Source organism: Anser cygnoides, chromosome 3 (assembly GCF_040182565.1).
Source record: "Anser cygnoides isolate HZ-2024a breed goose chromosome 3, Taihu_goose_T2T_genome, whole genome shotgun sequence".
NCBI classification, from domain to species: Eukaryota; Metazoa; Chordata; class Aves; order Anseriformes; family Anatidae; genus Anser; species Anser cygnoides.
This window is the reverse complement of record NC_089875.1, coordinates 115,048,026-115,070,604: the sequence shown is the minus strand read 5'-3', so window position 1 is coordinate 115,070,604 and position 22,579 is coordinate 115,048,026. Positions and strand designations below refer to the sequence as shown.

Genomic DNA, 22,579 nt, shown 5'->3' with positions numbered 1-22,579 from the left:
GCTGGCAGCATATGAAAGCATTATTGCTTTTAATATGGCTCGGGGTGCTGACCCTGCGCCATACGGAGACCACCCGGCTCCATTGACCCAGCGTCCCCACCGGGTGAGACGGGCGATTCCCAGCAGGAGGTGCCAAAGCCAGAAGGAAAAGAAATTTTTCAAGGTCACTGAACTGGTTCAAGGAAAAGAGCTTATTTTTTCTCAGTCCAGGCCCTAGATATTAGAATACTATACCTACATGTCATTGTCCATCTGTCCTTTCAACGACAGTCCTTAAATTTCTCCTTTTTATGACTGTAATTGTTACTCACTTCTGCTGGCACTCTTTCCACCTTAGCAACTTCTACTTGGAAGAAAGAAGATATACTAAATAATATTCCTGATGGTTTTTTTCTTTGCAAAATTAGCTGTTCCCAGCAATTTACTGACTTCTTTGTCTCCTGCTGGCTTCCTCTCTCTTCCTCTGTTTGCCCCCCAGTCTAGGGGAGGGACATTAAAAGGACTGCAAGCACTCAGGCAAATAATCAAGACACTCAGCAATTTTGTGTACTCCAGTATTTGAAAATGGGAAACTTTGGCATGGATTCATCTTTTAAGTACTTAAATGAGGTGCCTTAGGAATGTTGTTCCCAAAGCTCCTTCTCAGCCAGTGAAGAGATGAGCCAGACCTTCAGTGCACAGCCTCCTCAGATGACACGGGGATCATGCTAACCGTGGTATCTCCTTTAAGTGTCTGAAGTCAGATGGGATGCAGATGGGTCTCACTAGGCATACCGTGGAGTTCCCACTGCGATATGATATGAGTGACAGAAGAGAACAAGAAATAAACCAGAAGCAATTACTCACTACCATGATAACAATGGGGATATAGCTGTTTTCTCCTGACCCCCTACTCTAGTCTGCAATCAATCCCATATATAAAAATAAATAAATAAGAAGTGTGGTGCTTGGCAACAGAAAGAGGCACAATGAAGAAGGCTCAAAAAGTTTTTTGTGGACTGATGGACTGAAATGCGGGCAACAAAGTTTGACAGAAATGTAAAGCAATGCACTGTGGTCTCTGAAGTAGGAAACAGATGTCAAAAATAAATGGAACTGAACTTGACCAGAGGACAGATTTTGAAAACGCCCTGGAGTAACAGTGGAATTTGCCCTTAGAAATGCCATGGCAATGCTAGGGAAGAGTCAAACAGCAGGGTGACCGGGAGGCAGAGGGCTCAGGCACCAATGTCAGACACAACATAAAAGCTTAAAATCGAGTCTATCACAAAAAGACACGCTCACAGGAACGTTACAGGCTGCATTTAAAATGCAAGAAGAAAGGCTGATAGCGTTGCTCTCACATCAGCTCGAAGTCACACTTTGCAACGAAGTTGGTTTTGGAGAGAAAAAAGTAAACTACATACCCTACTGAAGTGAGTTGTACAGTGGGAACACTGATGGACACATTACCTGTATGACCTAATAGGTCCTCTTTGTCTCCTTTTTTAACAAGAGCAGTTGTATCATACAACGCTGCAATATCAAGATAAGACCCACTGATCAAACATTATCCTTTCCTCAGTCTAAGTCTTGTTTTCTGTCTGAAACTTACCTCTTTCTCCACAAAGATTTTAACTGAAGTTAATGTATAAGAGAGAACAAAGCTGTTTTCAGGATTAAAGAATAGAATCTATGAAAATCACTCCAAAAAGCTTAATCCATGTAGCTAAAAAAAAAATGGAAAAAAAATCTACTTAATTAAGAAAGTCTTCAGTCCCAAGCCTGAACCACTGAAAGGCGCTGGCAGATAATGCTATATGGAGCAATCAACCTGATGATAAACAGAATTGTGGACTGCATAAATATCTTATTTGGTAATGGCAAAGTAAATAAATTATGATTGATTGAAAGGAAAATTCAAAGGATGGATTGTGCCAACTTTTAAGTTTGTACCCACTTCATTTTTTCCATAGGAAATGTAGGGCAAGTAATACTTTAAATGTACACCTGCAGCAAGAAATCTGTGTTTAGTGGAAAAGAAAGAAAAAAAAAAGAAAACCTTCACAGCTATCAGGAGGTTCTGAAAAAGTGCAATGTCCACGCTAGAAATAGCAGTTACAGCTCCAAGATCCACCACAGCTACTTTCAAAGCTCTTTAGCTGCAGCGATAAGAAATCACACACAGCCATCCCATATTGAGCTACTAAAACGTTTTAAGTTTGTACTCTGTTAGAAACACTGCAAGTCCTGCACAACAGCTAATGTATTACACACTGATAATGTGCTCAGTGCCTCATGTTAGAGCATCATAAATATTTATTTAGCTGCAACAGTCATTCTGTGCTTAGTTATGCTATGCAGTATAAACTTTGCTTTTTCTCAATGTAATGTTTATTCTTGGGATATATACATATTTTCCATGTATTAAGCTTTAAGATTTTCTTCACACTTCTCAATTAATATATTTTATTAATTGCAGTTTTCTCAGGAGCCTGTAAATCTGACAGCTGAGCATCCTTATTTATTTTCCTTCAATGACCTCTGTGTAAGTCTTGCTTAGTTTTCTCTCTGTCAGGCACCCTGGGATCCATATTTCAAGCTGGATACTTTTTTCTTCTTATCTCTAGTTATTATTATTTGTTTGTTTGTATTACAGCGGCATCTTACAATCCCAGCTGGGGCTAGACATGCCAGGAATACATAAGACAGAGTACCTGCCTCAGGAGAGAGTCTCTGGCTCAAAAAAATTACAGAAAAAAAAACAAGAGACAGGAAGAGGACTGAGGAGAGAAAGAGATGCAAAGTGGTTCTATGACTTGCCTAATGTGATACATAGATAAGAGCTGCCCAGACCCCACGCTATCTCATACACACTGCATGATTTTGAGGATGGAGATGGGGATACAAATTATAACCACTTGGAGTATGAATATACATTTATCCTACTAGGAACAAATTTTATTTGCTTAACCTCAAAATACTGTGTGTTCCAGTCTCCAGCATAGCTGTGATTTCTTAATAGTTCTGAATAATGTCAGACTTTGTCGAACTTGCTTTTGCAATTCATTTAGCATCAGGCAAGGGGAGAATTTTATTTTATATAAACTGTAATTTTTAATGGTCTTTTCTTCATACAGAAGGCCAGAAGGGACCTTTTGAAATTATCCAACCTGACCTCTTGCATAAAAGAAGTCACAGAACTTCCCTGAATTGATTATTGTTTGATCTATAGCATATCTTGTAAAGAAGCATCTAATCTTCGTATAAAAATCAACAGTGATGGAGATTTAGTGCAAAAATCTCTTGGTATATTGACCTCTTGGTCAATTGCCCTCACTGTTGAAAACCAGGGCTTAATTTCTGAATTTATCTGCATTTGTCAAGCTTCAATTTCTCAACACTTTGTTTGGCAGACATATTACTTTTGTTTCACAAGGATAACATGCACATTGTTTACAACAGACAAGACAGGCAGAAAATATGCATCTTCTTTCCAAAAGCAATGTCGGCAACGATTAAAAATAAAAACATGCCAAATAGCTGACTCATTCACACCCTACAGTCAGAGCTGGTACTACCAATTGCCTCCCTGATATTTAATGTCAAATGATTTGCTGTATCAAACTGAAGACATGGTTCCACTGCCATTATTGTGCTTTTAAATCAGCTAACTTGGTGCTGGTAGCAGCCTGGCTGTTACAAATCAGGCTGATGGAGAAGGGAGGAAGGGATCAGTTGTCTCAGAGCAGATGTGGATTCAGAGTGGTCACAATGTATTACACGAATAACCTGGCCCCTTGGAGGCTTTCCACAATTCAGCTCACACAAGGCTACAAAACCCATCTGAGAAGCTGGCAAATGCTCAAGAACTTCACAGCAGTTATAGTTCCCCTAAACCGAGGGAAAACCTCTTTCCCCTTTGTGTTTGCACCTTCTTTTCTGCTCTAGCTATGGAAGACAAAGGTCCTCAGATCATTGCATACGAGAGCTGACTCCCCTCACTACGGGGACTTTCAAATCCATGAGTACACCAGTACCTAATGGAACTGATGCTGAAAGGCTCGACAGGTGCATTTTTCATTATCTTTGGAAAAATTCTTAATAGTTACCAAATTGGCACTTACACAGAAACATCTAATACAACAATTAACGAGCTACAGTTGAGAACAGACCTTTGACCGAGGCCAAATAATTCTTTTGTCCACTGCTCTAAAAAGCTTCAAAATTATCTTTGTCTTTACACAGTACTTATCTCCAAGTGATAACTGCCCTCTTCTGCCCAATTCATGCCCAGTAAATCCTCCCTCTACTGCTTTTATGCAATACTTTTTTTTTTCCCTCCCCTGGTTGGAATTCTATTTTATTTTCCAGGATTAAAAGGTGAACTGGAAGGCTTTTTTTACCTGCTGTGACCGGAGTTCACGTTTCTTTTTTTCCCCAGAAACTCCCAATGAATCACTAACACCTGAAAACAAAGCCTGACCTGCATTCTCCCTGCAGCCTCCGGCACCGGTGATTCATCAGCCACTGCACCAGACAGGCACAACTTTGAAGTCGGTACTTTACCAATGCAGAAAATGCCGTTTAAATATTTTGCTTTCAAACACACTTGCAAAGTTCAAGGCCACACAAATGCATTGCAAACAATCTGGAATGTTAAAGTAGTATTTAAAAAAAAAAAGAAGTTATTTACTGAAGTGATTTCAGTGCACCGTTAAGGTGCTGGCTGGTTACAGCGATGCTGTTTCTCCTTGTGGATGTGTTCGTTTATAGATCACTCTCTCATTGCGGATCCTGGTGGATATCACAGGAATCCTATTTAAGCTTCTGGTAAGCAATTTGCTTGGTTTACTAAATTTTCCAGTCACGCGTCTATGCAAAAGCTGCTTTGGCTTCCCATCCAAATTCTCCTTTCTGCCCGCTGCCTGCCTCTGCCACATCTGCGCACATTGTGCGGCCGCTGGCAGTGCCGTGCCTCCTCGGCTTGGATCCGCCTAAGAACCGCCGGACGACTTGGCTGCCTCTCAAAGGTGACCTGCCAGTCGGGTTGCCAAATTCTGTCATCCATTTTACGCCACGTGAGCCAAATGCCCCAGCAGAGAAGCAAGCGGGAGGCAGGGAGCGCCTGGTTTCCACCTCCCCTCTCCGCCGGCGCTACTTGGGCCTTGCTACGGATGGCTGCCTCCCGCTGCGGCCTGCCCTGGGGTGCACCGGGCTTGAAAGTGAGCCGTGGTAAAACTTCAAGACGTGGAAGTTGACTGCTTAAGTTTTCTCCTCATGTTGTGTGCTTCAGTGTTGACAGTTAACTTGCATTTAAAACAACCCTCCGCAACAGAGCTGTCAGCCAGAGATGTATTTCAGCCACACAGACCCTTTAAAATTCTTCCCTGGCTGAAGGGACATCAGTCAGCCAGGAGAGACCCTTACCTCTGGGTTAGGAGTCTGAGGGATACACAGAGCATAAGAGCATAATCTTATTTATTTATTTATTTATTCATTTATTTATTTTCCCCAGTGGTACTATGCAGAAAAACCTGAAAGCAAGGAAAATCAGGTCATGTTATCCAAAGGGATGGTAGAGCCTTGGACGTGTCCCTGGAAGAAGGGTAGTCCTGGAGGAAGGCTCTGAACAGAGCCCACCACCTTCACCAAGCGCCACTGCATGGAGTAAGAGGCTGCCTGGCTGTGGACAGACCTTCAGAGGTTCACACCTTACCGAACAGGGACTCAGGACTGAAGGTAGCCTTCAGCCAGGGCTTACACACATAGCCCAGACGCAAGAGACTCACAAAGGGGATCTGTTCTGAGAACGCAGCTCAGAAACCGAGTAAAAATTGTTCAAGTGTTTTTTTCCACGTATTGGAAAACACATCAAAAACATCTACTACAAATCACCGGCCACATTAATAATTAAATACAGACTTTTCCCTCTCCAATTTTACCTAGCTGTTGTGAAAACAGTTTGATAAAGTAACTCTTTATGAATAATCAACAGCAACAACATTAACCCAGCAAGCCATAAATAAAAGAATGAAGTGAGGATATGGGGCTTTCTCTGACACATGCACACACAAGGCACTTGGGAAAGAAGAACTAAGACAAAAGCAGGATATCTATATACATTTCTTACTCAATAACAGTACAACCGCATTACAAGAATGAGAATAAAAACTAGGAAAACAAGAGGAATACCTCCAGCTATCTTGCATGCCAGATCTTATCTCGTCCATATGCAACAGGTGGTCTCATGCATATCACTGAGCGTCCTGTAACCTTCTGTGACGTCCCATCCCAGCCAAGTCAGCCAGCAGTTTAATACAAAGCAATACTGACAGATACTGTAGGCATTTGCCGAATGCAATGAGAGGCTCTTTGGAGCGTCTGATCTACTTAGATCAGTGTTCTGCTCTCATTATTGCTTCACGTTGTCTCATCGACACTTTCTAAAGATTAAGGAATAAAAACAAACAAACACCCCTGCACCCGTAGGAAAACATATTCCTGCATCATTGTTAAGCTTGAAAAGAAAAAAGCTCCAACAGCAAATTGTTGAGGGTGCTTTCTGCCTGTTTGCTTTTGAACAGTCTTTTCTTCATCAAAAGGCAGGGTGATAATAACTGGGTCTGATTTTTAATATTTCTGATTCTTTGATTTATTTTAGATGTGTATTTGATAGTTCACTGTAGCATTGACTTATTCTTATATCAAACCCTACTTGATGCCCTGTGAATTTGCCGTAACTGAAAACAATTCCCCTGGATTTTGCTGCCAACACTACGTTAATTTACCAAGCATATTTCTGAGAATAACAGAAAAATTCCAAATATGAAACACCATTTTATTCCCCGTCCACCAATTATATTCTAGAGCACTGCTGCTATGCACAGTGCGGACTCCACAGCACAACAGGAGCTCTGCCAGTAAACTAAAATATTCATGAAACATAGGGTTGTGCTAGACTGTTAACATGACTTGCCTCTCATTTAGCACTCCATCGGGCTGCACCGATGGCAATGGCGCTGGTTCCAGACGACTCTTCCGGGCACCAGCGCATGAGCAGCATGAAGGCAAGAAACCCGCAGTGCGCAGGCAGAGCAGGGTGGAAGCAGGTGGACGTGTGAGAAGATTTAATGGGTGTCTCCCCCTCTTGGTGCACGCAGACCCTCAGCTACCGATCACCTTAGACAGTATTACTCGGAAGAATAACCAATTCCCCACTCAAACACCAACAAAGGCGATTAGGGGTGGTAAACACACGGCGATTACACGGTATCAGCATTTCGAAGACTGCAGTGGCACAAACATGCATCAGCAGGAGACGTTGGGGGAAAAGCAAATGTCTATAAAAGCCACATTCTGCTACAAAAGTAATGGAGGAAAAATAAAGCAACTGAACTACTGGCTTTCCCAGTTGGCAGGTATTTTAGAATCTAAATGGCCCTGAAAACTTACTACAGTATAAAATTGCTGTAATTTCAAAGACTTCTAATTAAAAAGCTATAACATTAACTTTTGGTCCTCTCCCAACCCCCCACTTCCCTTCCTTAAATATTTGCCTCAACTGTACAATAAAAATGAAATAAAAAAGTGTATCTAATCAGTGAAGAAACTACATCAGGCTGAAGATTTAGAAAGAGAAAAGTAAAAAAGGGCTGGAAAATACATACAGGTTTAGATTTACTCAAGACTGTGGATATGTACAGCAACCTGAAGCCTTAATTTTCCATGAAATCCACTATGTAATTTCTTTTTTGCTCATTCCAGCTAGATTGCCATTCTGATTTGATCATAGGCACTGCATAGGAAAAACAGCCATTAGCTCATCCAGTTCATGCTGATAGTGCAGGATTGTTCCCTAATATGGTTTCTGCAGCAATATCCCATCCAATTATGCAGTCAAGAGTAATAGGGCTTCCTCCACATCACTTAGCAATACAGTAAGGCTCATTATTAGCCGCTGTCCCCCTAGCTTAGTCTGAAGCTGTCCTCTTTTCAGCTTTTGTTAAACTGTTAAGTTACATTTCCGAGTCCTCAAAATCCCCTCACCCACTTGGGGAGCTCTGGTGCCCCTCTGTGCAGGACACTCGTGCCCATGGCGTAAGGCTGGCAGACAAGACACACCAGTGCCTCACTGTTGCTTGACTCACTAATCCCGACAACCTGCTGACTCGCTGCCTTTCTGCTGCCCTTGCAAAAGTCTTCGCGATTTAGTACAAAATAAATTAACAGTGGTAGAGGTTCAGCTGCCTACACTTCAGTGTCTAATGCTGATATAAATGCCTGAGGTAACTCAGATGTCTGCACCGGTCTGGATGATACGACACGGGTCCTGTACGAGACCTATGCCCTCATTGCATCTGTAATATCTGCAGTAACTTATGTTTAAGGAAATCAAGTCTCACCCTTTCTGTCTGAGGCCCAACTATTTATTTTCAGTGAAAACCACAACAGACTCTCTGTTGAATACATGCTATACTAACATAGACCCTCACTGAGATATATGGTGATACAGACCACAATTGGATTCCCTGGTCTTAAAGGCTGGGCACTCACTGCTGTTGTACACTGCTTTCTTTCACATGATTCATGGGGTTATTCCTCTATTCAGTTACGCAAATATAGTTGAGTTGTGATGCACTTTCTGACCAGGCACATTTCCAGGTGTTAATGCAATTGTCTTACCAGCTCTTCAGTGTCACCACTCTAGATACTGTGCAAGTCTTGCTGTTTGGGAAAAAGTGTGACTAACTTCTGCATAAATAGTGCTGAAAGATGCCAATTTACCTTCCTTACTGCTTTGCCAGCCTCAGTCCTGCACCAAAGTTCTTGCGTAGCCCCTGGTCTTTTCCATATAAGAAACCACAGGAAATCGCATGGGACAATATCACCAGGGTTATACACAGACTGCTAAATGTTTTCATTTAATGCTGCATTTAGGTAGGAGGTTCTAGAGGTTAGATACTAAATCCCAGATCCAAAATGATCAGAACACAGACTTAGGTACTTACATAAAACAGTATTCTCAGCAGGTACACATCTCAGTCTCGTAACATAGAAGGCATCTTGAGTGGGATGCAACAAATTTTAGATTTCTACAGTGCAGGCCCTGCATCTCAACAAGTCACCCTGGGTTGCCCTTGAGCTTCACCCAACCCCTTTCTATTCAGTGTATTTATTCCAGGTATTCTCAGCTGTAGGAAACATCTTTTGGTTAGCCACAGACTGTAGCCACTTCCTTGGAGAATTTTCCATTTATGAAATACAGTCCACGTCCCTCAACCATTTTATCTGCCATATGCGCTCCAGACATGAATACTGTTTCAATGCTTGTATTCTGTTACAAGTTTGTTTGCTTGTTTTTTCCTATTGCACCAGAATTTTATTACCTGACAGTCTGTTGTATATGGGATGCTTTGCCAGTCTGCATGTTCATCTCCTTCTAGAACAGGACTGCCACTTGCCTCCATTGAGAAAGAAGGAAATATTAAGAATTGCAAGAATGCGGTAAAACAAGCAAACAAACAAAAAAACCACAACAACACAAGTCAGGACTTCACTTTTACACTGCTCTTTAAAACACAAATAGTCAATGAGAAATTAGAGCCCAATTAATTTCTTACAATTACATTGCAATTAATGAATTCCTATTCTGGAAGTGGTGGCAGCAGAAGGATAGAGGGCTGATTAATTCAGCTAGACTTGTGAGATAACTTATAGACAGACATTTTCGTCGCTTTTAAAAATAGATTTACAGAGTTATGTCCTGTGTCTAGAAATATGGATCAAGAAATGGATCTTCTTAACTTAATATCCAATTAAAAACATCCACAAAACAACCCTCCAAGTCTAAAAAAAATAAAAAAATAATAATCCAACAAAGAACTACACAAAACCAAAGGAAAATATGGGTCAAAAAGTCAAAGCTCACAGCTCTCTACCCCAAACATGCAGAAATTAAAAACCACAAATAATCTTAACCTGTGGTTTCACAGTAGCGGCATTAATCCTTGTCCGTTCTACCTTTCTGCATCCAGGTGCTAGTGGCCTGCCTGAACACCCAGCACCCTACCCCACGGTGGCACAGCAGGGTTGCGCTGGGAACCGCAGGCCTCCCTTAAAAAATACTCAATGATTCTTGTTTGCAGTTCCCTTTAGGCACTACTGATACTGCTGCAGGCTTTGACACTTAAAACCAGAGCTTTAAAATTTCATTGCTGAAAATGTGCAGGACTGGGAACTGGACAAGACTATTTCTATGGCTTCATCTTATATGAGAGGATCTGGATTGTTGGACTATTTTTGCTCTCCCCCATGCTTTCCTGGTCCAAGAAGAACCCAGAACTCTGTGTGGAGGCATTTGGATTTGACGTACCAGGCACCATACATACGTACCATACATCTCATGAAAGCTTGAAAATCCAGCAGAAAACCCTATATTTACAGGCAAGAACCTCATTACATATCAGCTATACAGCAGGGAAGCTGAGGGAAGGAGAGATTCTCAAATCCTCCTGCACTTCTCTCAGGGTTGTCTGGGTCTACAGCCCACGGTGGGAAGGGAAGGGCAGGTTTGTATCCCTGCTCTTAGAATATGTAATACTGTTCAGAAATGCTGAGGTGTTATAAAATAGCCCGGGAAAGTTAGGAAATTTAAGTCTGAATCTCCTCAGACTGAGGAGGCAGTTGAAGTAGGTCTCCTATTTCTCTGGCAAGTCATCTGATACTGTGGTTATTCCATAAAATTAAAGGATTTTTTCGTAGTGCTTCAGACATGATAATCTGGGGCCTGCCTGGTGCACTAAGAACTTCTCTGCCTCTTGCAAGAGCAGCCTGGCTTATATCTGGAGAGAAATGCTTCTCTCCAGAGCCCAGCACGTCGTGATGCCAGCTCTCTTACAAACCCTTGTTATTCAGATCAAGATAAACCCACCTCCTAGGCTTACAGGTTCCCCGACGCATGCCGCTGTAATTGGATTTTTCACCTCCAAAGGACATGTGCATCCTGGATTTGCAAGCTTCAGACAGACTGACTTTTAATATCAGACCGACTAGAGAGTGAAAGCATCACAAGCGTACTCTTGAAAGACTGAGAGGGTTATTCGATTATTTGCAAAGTCAGAATCATGTTTACCAAGGAAACCAACCCGGTAAAATTAAATGAGTAATTACAGCAAGACCCTTTCTTAACCATAACATTATGAAATTAGGTGCATTAGGTCAAGTGACTGAGAAAAAACTCAGCCTCTCACTTTCATTTCACTGTCCATAGGATCTGAACCCGAATATTGCCCTACAGCAATGAAGCTTTACCCTGGGATCACGTGTTTGGAGGCTATAGTTCTTCCTTCTCTTGCTTTAATGAAAAATCATTATTCCTTTGTTGTTGTTGTTACTGTTGTTGTTCTTCTAGCAGCAGGGTTGCGCCTGCTGGGCTTGCATTCCTTTTGTCAAATACTGGACGTATCCATTCCTTCCTCTCTGGACCTTGGCTATTTCCCTCTTAAACATGAGCAGAGCATCCCCTGCCAAGCCTTGAAGGAAGATGCTTCTCCAGAGAGTGTGCACCTGACCCCTGAGCACAGATGATGAACCTGCCACTTGGAATGCTCTATCCAAAAATCTTCTTTCCCCACAGTTTTTGACAGTTTTAAGATTTCCTGTTACACTTTTTTTTTTTTAAGAAAGTTGCTGCTGCTCTTAAGCCTCTTATTCATGTTTCCTTGCATCTTCTTTATTATTTTATTTTATTTTACTTTTATTTTTATTTTATTTTTATTTTATTTTTTAGGCATACTTTGAGAAATGCTCTTCATTAGATTTTGGTAGAGAAATACTTGATTTCCATGTCTCAGATAGGCTTAGCTGTAAGCCAGAGATGGTTCTGGCACATGCAGATACACAGCTAAAGATGCTGGGGGTATTCTGAATTGTCAAAGAGTAAGTAAGGCACCCACGGAGCACGTAGGTACCCCAGAGTTAGGCAGCAGGGATTTTTAGGTTTAAAACTCTGGATTTAGGTGCTTGAATTCTGCTTCCCTCTGTCGGCCTGTGGGAGCACCCCGTTTTATGTCTGACTCAAAATAACATGGCTCCAAATGATTCACAGAGACCATATTTTTTCCTTGAAAAAAAGAAAAAAAAAATCCAGCCCTGGTGGTTACAGGGACTAAAGTGAAATGCAACCTGACCATAGTCCAAAACCTCAGAAGCCATAAAGGAAACCAAGGCAACCCCAAATTTATTATATAGTAAAAATCTTATAATTTGGGGGACAACATCATGACATCTCAACATCTGGGGTTGACAATGCTAAAAGTCACTAATGCTGACTGAATGAAAAATATGATAAAATAGATAAGCAACATGTACCACAACAAGGCAGATGCTTGAGTGTTTTAGAACTATATAAATATTTCATTGTTATGAGACTAAGTGAGATTTGTCATGACTTTCAAGTGTCTATTTTTAACACTATGATGGCACACCGACCCAGAAGGCTCTCCAAAGCTTGGGTTTGAGAATGTCCAACGAAACATAGAGAGGCAATGAGGCAAAACCCAAAAGCTGAATCAAGCATTGTGAGCCCCAAACTACACGACTTTTATGGATTCCTAAGCCCTGTTCAGCAGCACCTCAGCAACATCACCAAAAACCTTTCACTGCAGCCTTAAGTGACATGACTTAGAGTAGCATCTGTCATGCATACTTTGTTCTCACATCCCTCTCCTTCTGTGCCCAAGCCTTACAGAGAGAACTACATGGGTTTACACAGTGCTGGACACAAGGAATGGTCTCCCTGGTGCCTCATCATCCTAAAATATTCAGCCTGTTTAATCTGATTATAATTGCTATGTTATATTAAAACGAGAGTGTGATCTTAGTTACCTTGTCATTGCTATTTAGATGAAGTAAGTGATGTCAGTGAAGGAAATATTTAAGAGCTACAAAAGCAGGAAAAGACCAAGGCAGAAAGCAGTAATATAAAACTAAAATGTGGAACAAAAGAAGGAAAACATATGTGGACTTGTAGCAACACAATCCAGCTGATGAGCTGAATTTGCAGTAGACCTGCTAGAAACTGTGGTAAAGGTGTAACTAGGTTTAGCACAGCAAGCATTTTTCTCTAATCATAATTTTAGATCCCAAACAGTACTGAAACTCCAGGAGTTTATTTTTTTTCCCCACAAAGACTTTCACGTAGTACATCATCCAATAATTTTGCACTAGAAGAACGGCGCTCTAATGCACGCACTGAAATCACTAGGAGTAATAGTAAGAGGTTTAAAATCAAGAGTCCTCATGGAAAAAAATAACTTGTTTTCCCCCAGTTTCTGCAACTAAAAGAAGGTACTTCAAATGAGTCAGCTACATGTTTATAGTAATTGCAAAATAAATCTTGAGACTGAAGACCTACTCAAGTCAACACCTTTCAAGAGGATATCAGAGGACACCACAGTACCTAAGTGGAAGATTATAGCCCCCAAGTCATTTAAAAATACGGCTTTATCAAGTGTTCTAAACTGAAAAGAACTCGCAGGATCATTTGGGATGACTTCCTCTACAGATTTCCTGATATCATCTAACTTTACCTTCCAGTCACTCCATATTGTATTGCTCGCAAGATTTACATGTTCTCCACTTCAGCTATTTTTCAATGTGTCAACAGCTAAGCAATCATCTTCTAGCCTGCCTTTAGCAAATGGAATAGACTGAAACACATTCTGTGGTTTATTCTCCAGGCCTGGATAATTTTTATAGTTGTACTTCAGACTTGCTTTGCTATTTCTCAATCTTCTTGAATCATGGACATTACAACTAGATAGAGCATTTTGGCATCAGTCTTACTAATAAAATAGACTTTTATCAAAATACTTTCTCTACTTGTACTTGGTATTTCTCCTTTTACCCAACTAAGGTCTTCTCTGGCTCTTTTAATTACACTGTTATACTAAGGGCTAATGCTAAGGTGACTATATAGGATATTGTGATGCCCTTTCCTGAGGGCTTTAAGAGGAAAGTCTTGGTTGTTTAATTTGTTCCTAGCTTCAGAAGTTCATCCTGTGGGACAGCAGAACAGAAGGTTGCATCCAAGCTTAAACTGCAGCTGTTGAGCAGATCAGCTTTATGCAGAAATGAGGGATTCTGCTACTAAACCAAACCAAAAGCCTGGGCAACCAAGGTGAAGCTACACATCCTCATCCTGCACTCCTTACCATAAACGAATCTGAGGCAAAGTGGCAGACAGCTGGAGTGGTTATGTTCAGCCTAGAATCATGATTTTACAATCAGAATCATCCTGTAGGTCTGTCACAGTATTTTGGTTTCTATGTTTTTTCTAGACTATTGCAAGTTTTCCAGATCATCATTATTTATTTCAGCTGTGAATTTTACTAGAAGCGGTGAGACAGTATCATTTGACAACATTTGGTAGAATTTAAATCATTTTACCTTCATGCTGCCTAGTACAGTTTGTTCTTGCATCGCTCTAGGAATTTTAAAACGACTTACTATGGCTATTCAGCTTCACTGAGCCAATAAAACAGAGTTGAGTATAAGGTCTCAGGCAAAAAAGGTTTCCTAGATTTCACCATTCAGGGAACAGTTCGTAGAACTGAGACAGGTTCAAGTCAGTTGTTCAACTCATTCCAGTTCAACTGCACAGAACACTTTCCAAACGTGTAATTTGTTGGTTTTGTTTTCACCCATCATAAAGGTTGGAAAAAAAAAGAACTTGCAATTGAATTTATGAGAAAAATACCGTGTACGCTTGGATAAACAAATTACATTCCTTATCCAAGTATGTAGAAGAGGCAATACATCCCCCAAAGTCTCAGCCATGTTAACCACTACCCATAAAATTGTATTAATAAAAGTCATGCCAGAAAATGTAAAAAAAAATATTTAGATAATTTTCTTTTACACAGCTATGGAGATTTTTTAACTGCTTTTCTTGTTACTCCTTTCTTTTTCTTTTAGTACTTACATGGTTTAACCCCTCAGTACCATAGTTTCTGAGTCTGTGTCTACACTAATAAATGAAAGAGTTCAGGGACTGTTTCTGAACTCATTTGACAGTGCAAGCCTGCAGTCACACCCTCCCTGACCACACCACCGCAATGTCTGTAGGTGGAACGATCCCTTACCCAAGCTGAATCTTGAGCCGTGTCTGGGCATAATCCAGGAGAGCTGGCCAGACTCAAAACTATTCCAAGTGAATTTTGAAATTATGAAGGATGAGAAGCCAGTACTTGGAGCCATGCCCTGGCTGTTCACGATACGAGTATGGACGTAACATTGGAATGCCTCGTAATCTTTAATGTGTTTGCCCTCAAACTAGGTGCTTTCTCCTCTTTTACGGGTACTGAAACAAAAGACTAACAGTCAAATCCACAGCTGTCCACACCTAAATGCTACTGAGATCAGGTGACAGGTACTCAAACACCTAAAAGACTTGCTCAAGAACACAGCCAAGAGCCAAACCCAAACCTCCCAAATCTCCTGGTAGTTCCTTCACCACTCCACTACTGCATCACTCACGGTCCTAGACTACCAGGTAACCAAGATGGAAAATATTTACTTGCTTTTTTAATCACAGAGATTGGACATCTACAATACAAACAATACCTCCCACAAGTGTTACTCATCGTGATTGGCCATTAGGATACAGATATTCCAGAAAAAGCACAAACTGTGGCTTGTCGTAGCAGAATTCCTTCTTCCCTTTGGTGCTGCAAAGCCAACTCAAGGGTCTTCCTTATTTTTGTCCTTTCTTGGCTTGAAAACAGTGCCTCATCTCCTCAGTATATTTGCCTCAAAACTTCACTCCTCTCTGTATTTATTTTCCAGCTCCCCGTGGCCTCTACAAATACTCCATCATATTCCTTTATATTCTTCCCACATAACTGAAAATGAGCAATTTGATCAGAGATGGTAAACTGCTTTATTTGTGTGGATTTACCTCAAAATCTTGAGGTTGAGTGCTGCCTCTGCAGTTGAAATAATTTTCAGTAACAGCAGACTCCAGTGTGATAATGTTACTGACAATCCAGAACAAAATTTTCTGACTTTTCTGTTCACAAGAAACAGCAAATACCTTGTTTATGACTAAGCTATGTGTAATGGGCCAAGCGCTTCCTACCAGTGTCACAAATGAGAAAAATTTGCATTAATGAAGAACAGCAAAATGAAAAGCAAAATAAAAAGGGGAAATAGATGTATGCAGTAAAACACTGGGCCAAGTTTCTGCCACTCGAACGATTCAGTATAAGCAAGATGTGACTTTTTCCCTCAGCAGGTAGGTAATAATAATAATACCGACAATATCAATAGCAATTTGCAGAACGTGTATTTTTTTACATTTAAATCTTTAAGCATTTACACAGGTTTGCTGACACCGATGGAGAAAATGATACAGAATGTGAGGACTGGATTTCTTTCAATATCAGATATCCAAAAGCGATCTACATGGTCCCTCTGTAGCCAATGGGAGCAGAAAAGCATGCCAAAGGAGTGCTTCAACCCACCTATTTTAGGATGAGAAAAATCACCTTTCAGAGAGTGCTATTCCTCTCTCTTGAATGAAAATAGAGGCTACAAGCTGGCTTTAAATAGATCCCTAACATTTGGATGGCTAAAGATATATAAGGTGAATCCAAGCTTCAGTGATTCATCAGAACCTGTCAAGTGAAATGGTATTAGGCTCCAGGTTTCCCTAAACTTATGCCTCATCTGCTAGATGTAGCCTGTGCCCAGGAGTGCAACAGAGAGCCTCCAGGTACCCATCACTGTTGGAAGTAAAAATAAATGGAAAGGCATGGAAATGGAAAAGAATCAGAAAAAGTATACTATACGTGACAAATCTGTAGAGCAGGCACAAAATATAAAGCCACAAGCAGGAAAGAAACAAAAGATGAGCAGGCTCATTTATGTCTAATCTATTTCGTTTTTAGTGCATAAATATTAAAAATAAAAATCAGTGAGACAGTTTGAGATTTTTTGTTTTCATAGATGAAATTTCATTAAAAAGAAACACCTTTTTCTTTTTTCATTAGGAAGAGAGCAAATGGAGTTGAAAGACTTGATGAGTCAGGAGAAAGCTGGGCAGAGAGAAGGAACATTTTGTCAGGATCGGGAGAGGGGACGCAGATGTGCAGAATGGCCCAACGAGCAGCAGAAAGATTGCTGTCTTCAGGATGATCGTTTTTCAAGGGAAATACTTGTCTAAGTGTGTTCTTTCATTCCCACCACGAGACACAGTCCATGAGCCCAATCTTTCAGCTGACTGATGCAGCCTCTCAGCCAGGCCTTCAGGGCCTGTTCTTGATGACACCGTCAACTTCTCAGTTTGGTCAAGGACTGACAAGCTCAGCTTCAGTAGCAGCGAACAGCACGGAGCACTGCCTCTTTGCCACTGGCCTGACATCATTATATTTCCCTATATATAAGGACAAATCAAAGACTTGCAGCAAACTTTCACTTCTAAAGACACTTTTCTTGAAGCATCTCCAGTTAGTCTCAGAAAAGCCTTTTCCAAAGTTAGTCTCCAGAAGCTCTAACAGTACCTAAATATTCAAACAGTTTAATATCTAAAACTATGTGACCATGGTCCCATGCTATGTCAAGCTGAAGCTCGCTTCTTCCCCAAGTCAATTTTTCAAAACGCTCATCCTCGTGTCAACTCATTCCTCTCTAGGGTTAGGCTCTTTCAGAGGACTTTCCTGTAAACTCCCCCACATTGTCTGAATATCAGCAAGAACTGGACCTCTACCTAGGCAGGAATTTCAGAGGTGTCCATGTTCACACAATTCATAGGAGCTGTTCAAGGAATTCAAGAGACAAAATAAAGAAAAGTAAATAATATCAGTCCTGTATCTGTAAGAGTTAGAAGTGGGGAAATATAGTGGGAGTCCTCAAGCTAAGAGTATCCCAGGAGTCCTCAAGGCCAATCCCCAGCCAGTTTCCCTGAATCCTGCTGTTCCAATATTGTACTGTGTTGCAAATGTCATTGATTTTTCATTTCATTCCTCTGAAACCCCAAACTTATAGTATTAAATATGACTGAGGGAATTTTATTTTGCATCCAGAATACGCTAAGCAGACAGCAACCCACCATTGTCTGTCCCAGCCCATTAACTTTATTAAAAAATGCGACAGAGCTGATTTCTGAAAAAGCAATTTATCAGCATGCTGAATAAATATGGTATCAGCTGAAAGTTATTTTATTTGAATGTAGGAGTTCTTTGGCCAAGATGTACCATCATACTTTCTAAGCCTGTCAAGAACAATAAAAACACAGGTCAGAAGTGTATGATAGGTATAATTACCTTACTCTCCGTTATCTCCCTTTTAACCAAAAAGTGTAAGCTTGTACTTCATTTCTTTGTAGAAGAAGATAATTATTACTGTCACTGTCACATTCGTTTCTTGGTCTTGATAACAAATGAATTAAACTTGGCATCTGACCAAATATCCTACAGTTACCCTGTCAATGCTAATTCATGATACAATACATTCTGCATAGATTGGTGCAGGGAAAGAAAGATGGATCTACACTGAATAAAGTTCAGAACTTGATTAACTTGATTAAGTCTTATGGAAGACTTTGGACCCTAATTACACTCTATGCTCCAAAAGAATAGGTATGTTTCCACAGGGTTGGGGAAAGAATTCAGAAAGAAAGATTTCCCAGAGATTACGGATCTTTTTATCACCTAATTCAGAAATTCAGTTGATAAAATTTGCCACACTGTTTGACCTCCTACATTTCAAATCCAACAGGTATGTTATAGATTTGCAAAAGCTGCCAGATTTCAAGAGCAGCTGCACTGTTTTATGACCTACTGTGTTTACAAAAGCTAAAATAGAGTAAGTCAGAAATAATCAAACCTCATGCTTGAGAATACAAATTAATTTGAAAGGGAATTTTCCCTTTTCTCAGCTTGCTGCAAATTTGTTGAAAACACTGTGAGTTCTTCCCCCCAAATATGCAGCTTCACATACAAACTACTTTGACAAGACATCACATCCAGCGTATCAATATTCCGTCTATTATATGACAAGTCCTAGACTACCAAACAACTACATCTAAGCTTTTGGCAGTGGTAAACTTTGGAGGCAGCTGTAAAATTTACTGACAATGTAAAACCAAGTAAAGGTTTGTCTAAAACCTCCAATTCATAGCTTGATGCCAAATTAGCATAAGTGCAATATGAGTATTTAATATAATAAAACATGAGCTGCAAGTATCTAGCGCATCCCAGGAAAAATGTGGAACCAGAAGGTATTTTAATGAAAAACTGGAAGCAAATATCACAATTTAATATTTAAAAGCCATAAGAGTTAATTTTAGTTTGAAAGGAAATCATTTTTCAAAGTTCTGTACTCTGTTTAAAAACAGATTGAGTAAGTTTATTAAATTAGCAGACCATTGCATTTATGAAATCCATAAGTCAGATCAATGGTGCACAGTCAGCTCTAGAAAGTAATTGCTGGCTTCTCTCAAAATGGACAATCCAAAAACTTCAAGGACTAGTTTTTCCCTCCATTATTTATAACAAGGAAAACATGGTGCAATAGATTCTAATTCATAATGCCTTTTTAATGCTTTTATAGCACAACATTTGGACTCATTTCTAATCTCTGTGGATGACAGGTTGCCATTATTGAATTTCCATTAATATGAATTATGGGTACAATATATTTTACCCAATATTATCTACTCCAGGCCTAACGTGATTCTACAAAAAAAAAATAATCACAGTCAGCAATTTTTTTCTGAAACAGAAAAATACCAACAGTCATTGGAGATTAGTCTTGCTACAACACCACGCATCTGACCTTGACCTTACATCCATCTGACTCTACAGATCACCAGCCATAATCTACATGTCATTAAAATGCCCGTATTTATTTAAGTGTCTAACTATGGCTTCCATGCTGCGAGTCAGTGCTTGCTGAGGATGGGAACACAGGCTTTCCCTCTTCTGCCCAGCTGGAACTTACTTGGTCATCCGGGGCAGGTAATGCGAGATGGATGGACACGAGATGAGTCCTGTCCCTCTTGTGTGTGCCTCTGGGTACTGATGTGAGTCTGAAGAACTCACTCTTCCAAATCACAACAGCTCTAAATGACCGGATAAGACTCAAGCACATTTCAGCTCCTTTCATTTTGCTCGCCAGCAGTTACCTACCGTGGATATCACCCCAAGAGGAAAGTCTCAATCCATCCAAATGATTTAAAACCTACTAAACAGTAGGCATGAAAACAGCCATCTTGAGGTCAACAGGGCTACTTGCATGCTTGAAGGTAAGCGTATACTTCATGTTTTGCTAGATGGTTGGAAGACAAAGGTACAACCTGTGGCTAAAGAAATCCCCAAGCTGGAGCCTGTGGAGAGTGCATAACGGAAAGTACACGTGTACCATACTTGTACTGTAGATCTCCCACTGGAGGCAGAATACTGAGCTGTATGAATGCGTATTACACCTACTGTGGCTGTTCTCAAGTTTTACGGACGGAGCTAGGATTAGCAGCATAAAACATGCTTTAACGTTATCATTAATGCCAGTACGGAATGGCAGCTGCTTTGGAAGAAGTCTTTTTAATGGTCACCAATGAACTTCACACAGGCCTTGCTGTACCAGGACAGAAAGGCAATATGACATTCCTCTTTGATTTTCAAAATACATGTAGTAATACAAAATCTGTTACATGGAATGAAGAACTTCCCAAATGTCAGGAATGACACGTTCCCTGCCCTGAAGAGCTCACATTCAAAAATGTCAAGAAAACAATGCGTGAAGAAAATAACATGAGCAGATGACAGATAACAATGTTGAGCAACACCATATGCATTTTTGTACACACACTCCGAATAGGTATTTGGCAAAGTCTGCTCCTAAATACAGATGCATGCAGAAATATTCAGCCCATCTATAATCAGAGGATTAGTTTTTGCCAGCATCATGGTGGTAAATAGTTCTTTAGGAGAAATCCACATACAAAGAGGGTAAGGGGCTTGCAAACAATCTCTGGAAGCATACGCCAGGCATAGAGGATAAACAAAACATTTATCAGAAAAGCAAACAAAAAGGTAATCAAAACCGAAGTCCTTGGGATAACAGATGGCAGGATCGGGGACACAAAAAGATACATGGGTGGAAGCCGAGCAGGGGTTTGTTTGAATGCTTCTGACATTTCTTTAAATGTCAGCTCATAATTATGACGTCTTCACCACCACCTTGTAGGTATATAGCCACTTCTAGCAGAGGCCTCCCAGCTCACAGATAGCTGCACTTTAGCATTTTGAGCTATCCATCATGTTCCCACCCTTTATTCTGGTGAGAATGAACAAGCAAACACCAAACTCCCACTGAACACCTACTGCTTCAGTTTTAATTTCAAGGTTTCCTCACTGTTCAGTTAAATCTCTGGGTATATTATACAGATTTATATGGAGTGCTACACACTGAGAAGCACTGGGAGATAAGTGGGAGAAAGGGCAATATTTAAAGAAGTTCAGAGAACCCTGCGCATACAGTGTACTCTATAAACACTCCACCAGAGAAGGAGAAGTATGGTATAATCTTTCGCATAAGTTTACATGTGTAAAACCTATGTTAATAAAAATCAATCCTTGTTCACTATTTGAACACAAATCCCATTAATAATTCCATTAAGTTGCCACTTCAGTTCATTATTTTACCCGTTTGCACTTCACTATATTCACTGTCAACATCTGCCGCTTTCCCTGAGAAAGAGGGCGAACAAGGCCATGCAATTGCATTTATGTTCAACACCATACCCTTGGTTTGCTGGCGAGCGGTGCTGATATAAAGGGCATTTCACTCTCTCCTACCCAGAGACAGAATACATTGCCTTCCAACATAACCAGCCTCCATCCCACACCTTAACATCTAACATCCATCCCCGAATTCAAATTACCTAATTATCAGAGCTACTCAGCATGCTTGTTCAATACTTACTAAGCAGGAACTTTAAAGAGAAAAGGGGAAAAAGGCAGAAGAAAAGGGGGATTGACACATGGAGAGTAATACATATCAAACAATGTATGTTTATATTTTGAAAGTAAAAGCGTGTAGAGGGGGGGAAAAAAAAAAGACCTAGAGAAAAAACGCACCCCAAAAAACCAAGCCCCACAACACTTTGATCATGTTAAACATTCAGGGAGGCAACAGATAACATAATCACAATGCACAGCAGGGTCCTCAGTGAAGAATGGGTACACGACTCTTAAAAGGTTATTACAGCAAATTTAAGCAAACCAATTGCACAGAGACCAGAGAGCAGCTAAACAGAGGTTTTCAGGACTTCTCTTCTGATCACTGAGTCTCATTCCAACTGGCTCAATTTGATCTAACAATCAAAAAGTCAAATGATATGAAAAAAGATATTTCCTCCAGTAAATTGAAAAAGGTGGAGTAGGAGCTTATTTAGATTCGCTTCCTGCAACTGCATTTCTTTCTTTTTTTCTTTCTTTCTCCACGCAGCCAGCTTTCGTAAAAGGGATTCAGCAGCGGTACGCACATTTTCACACTGCTCCATCTCTGTACTTTTATTCTGTCCAGGAACAGTCAC

General features: G+C 40.4%; 1 protein-coding gene and 1 long non-coding RNA gene across 7 annotated transcripts in view; both read right to left on the bottom strand.

Annotated features, from left to right (window-relative positions):
• The window catches only part of KLHL29 (kelch like family member 29), a 391,351-nt gene that overhangs the window by 208,022 nt on the left and 160,750 nt on the right, over positions 1-22,579 (bottom strand). The window lies entirely within an intron of this gene.
• The window catches only part of LOC106044503 (uncharacterized), a 38,885-nt gene that overhangs the window by 7,815 nt on the left and 8,491 nt on the right, over positions 1-22,579 (bottom strand). Inside the window, exon 3 of the long non-coding RNA XR_010830675.1 lies at positions 1-22,579. This exon is cut by the window's left edge and continues 7,815 nt beyond it. This is a non-coding gene — a long non-coding RNA (uncharacterized lncRNA).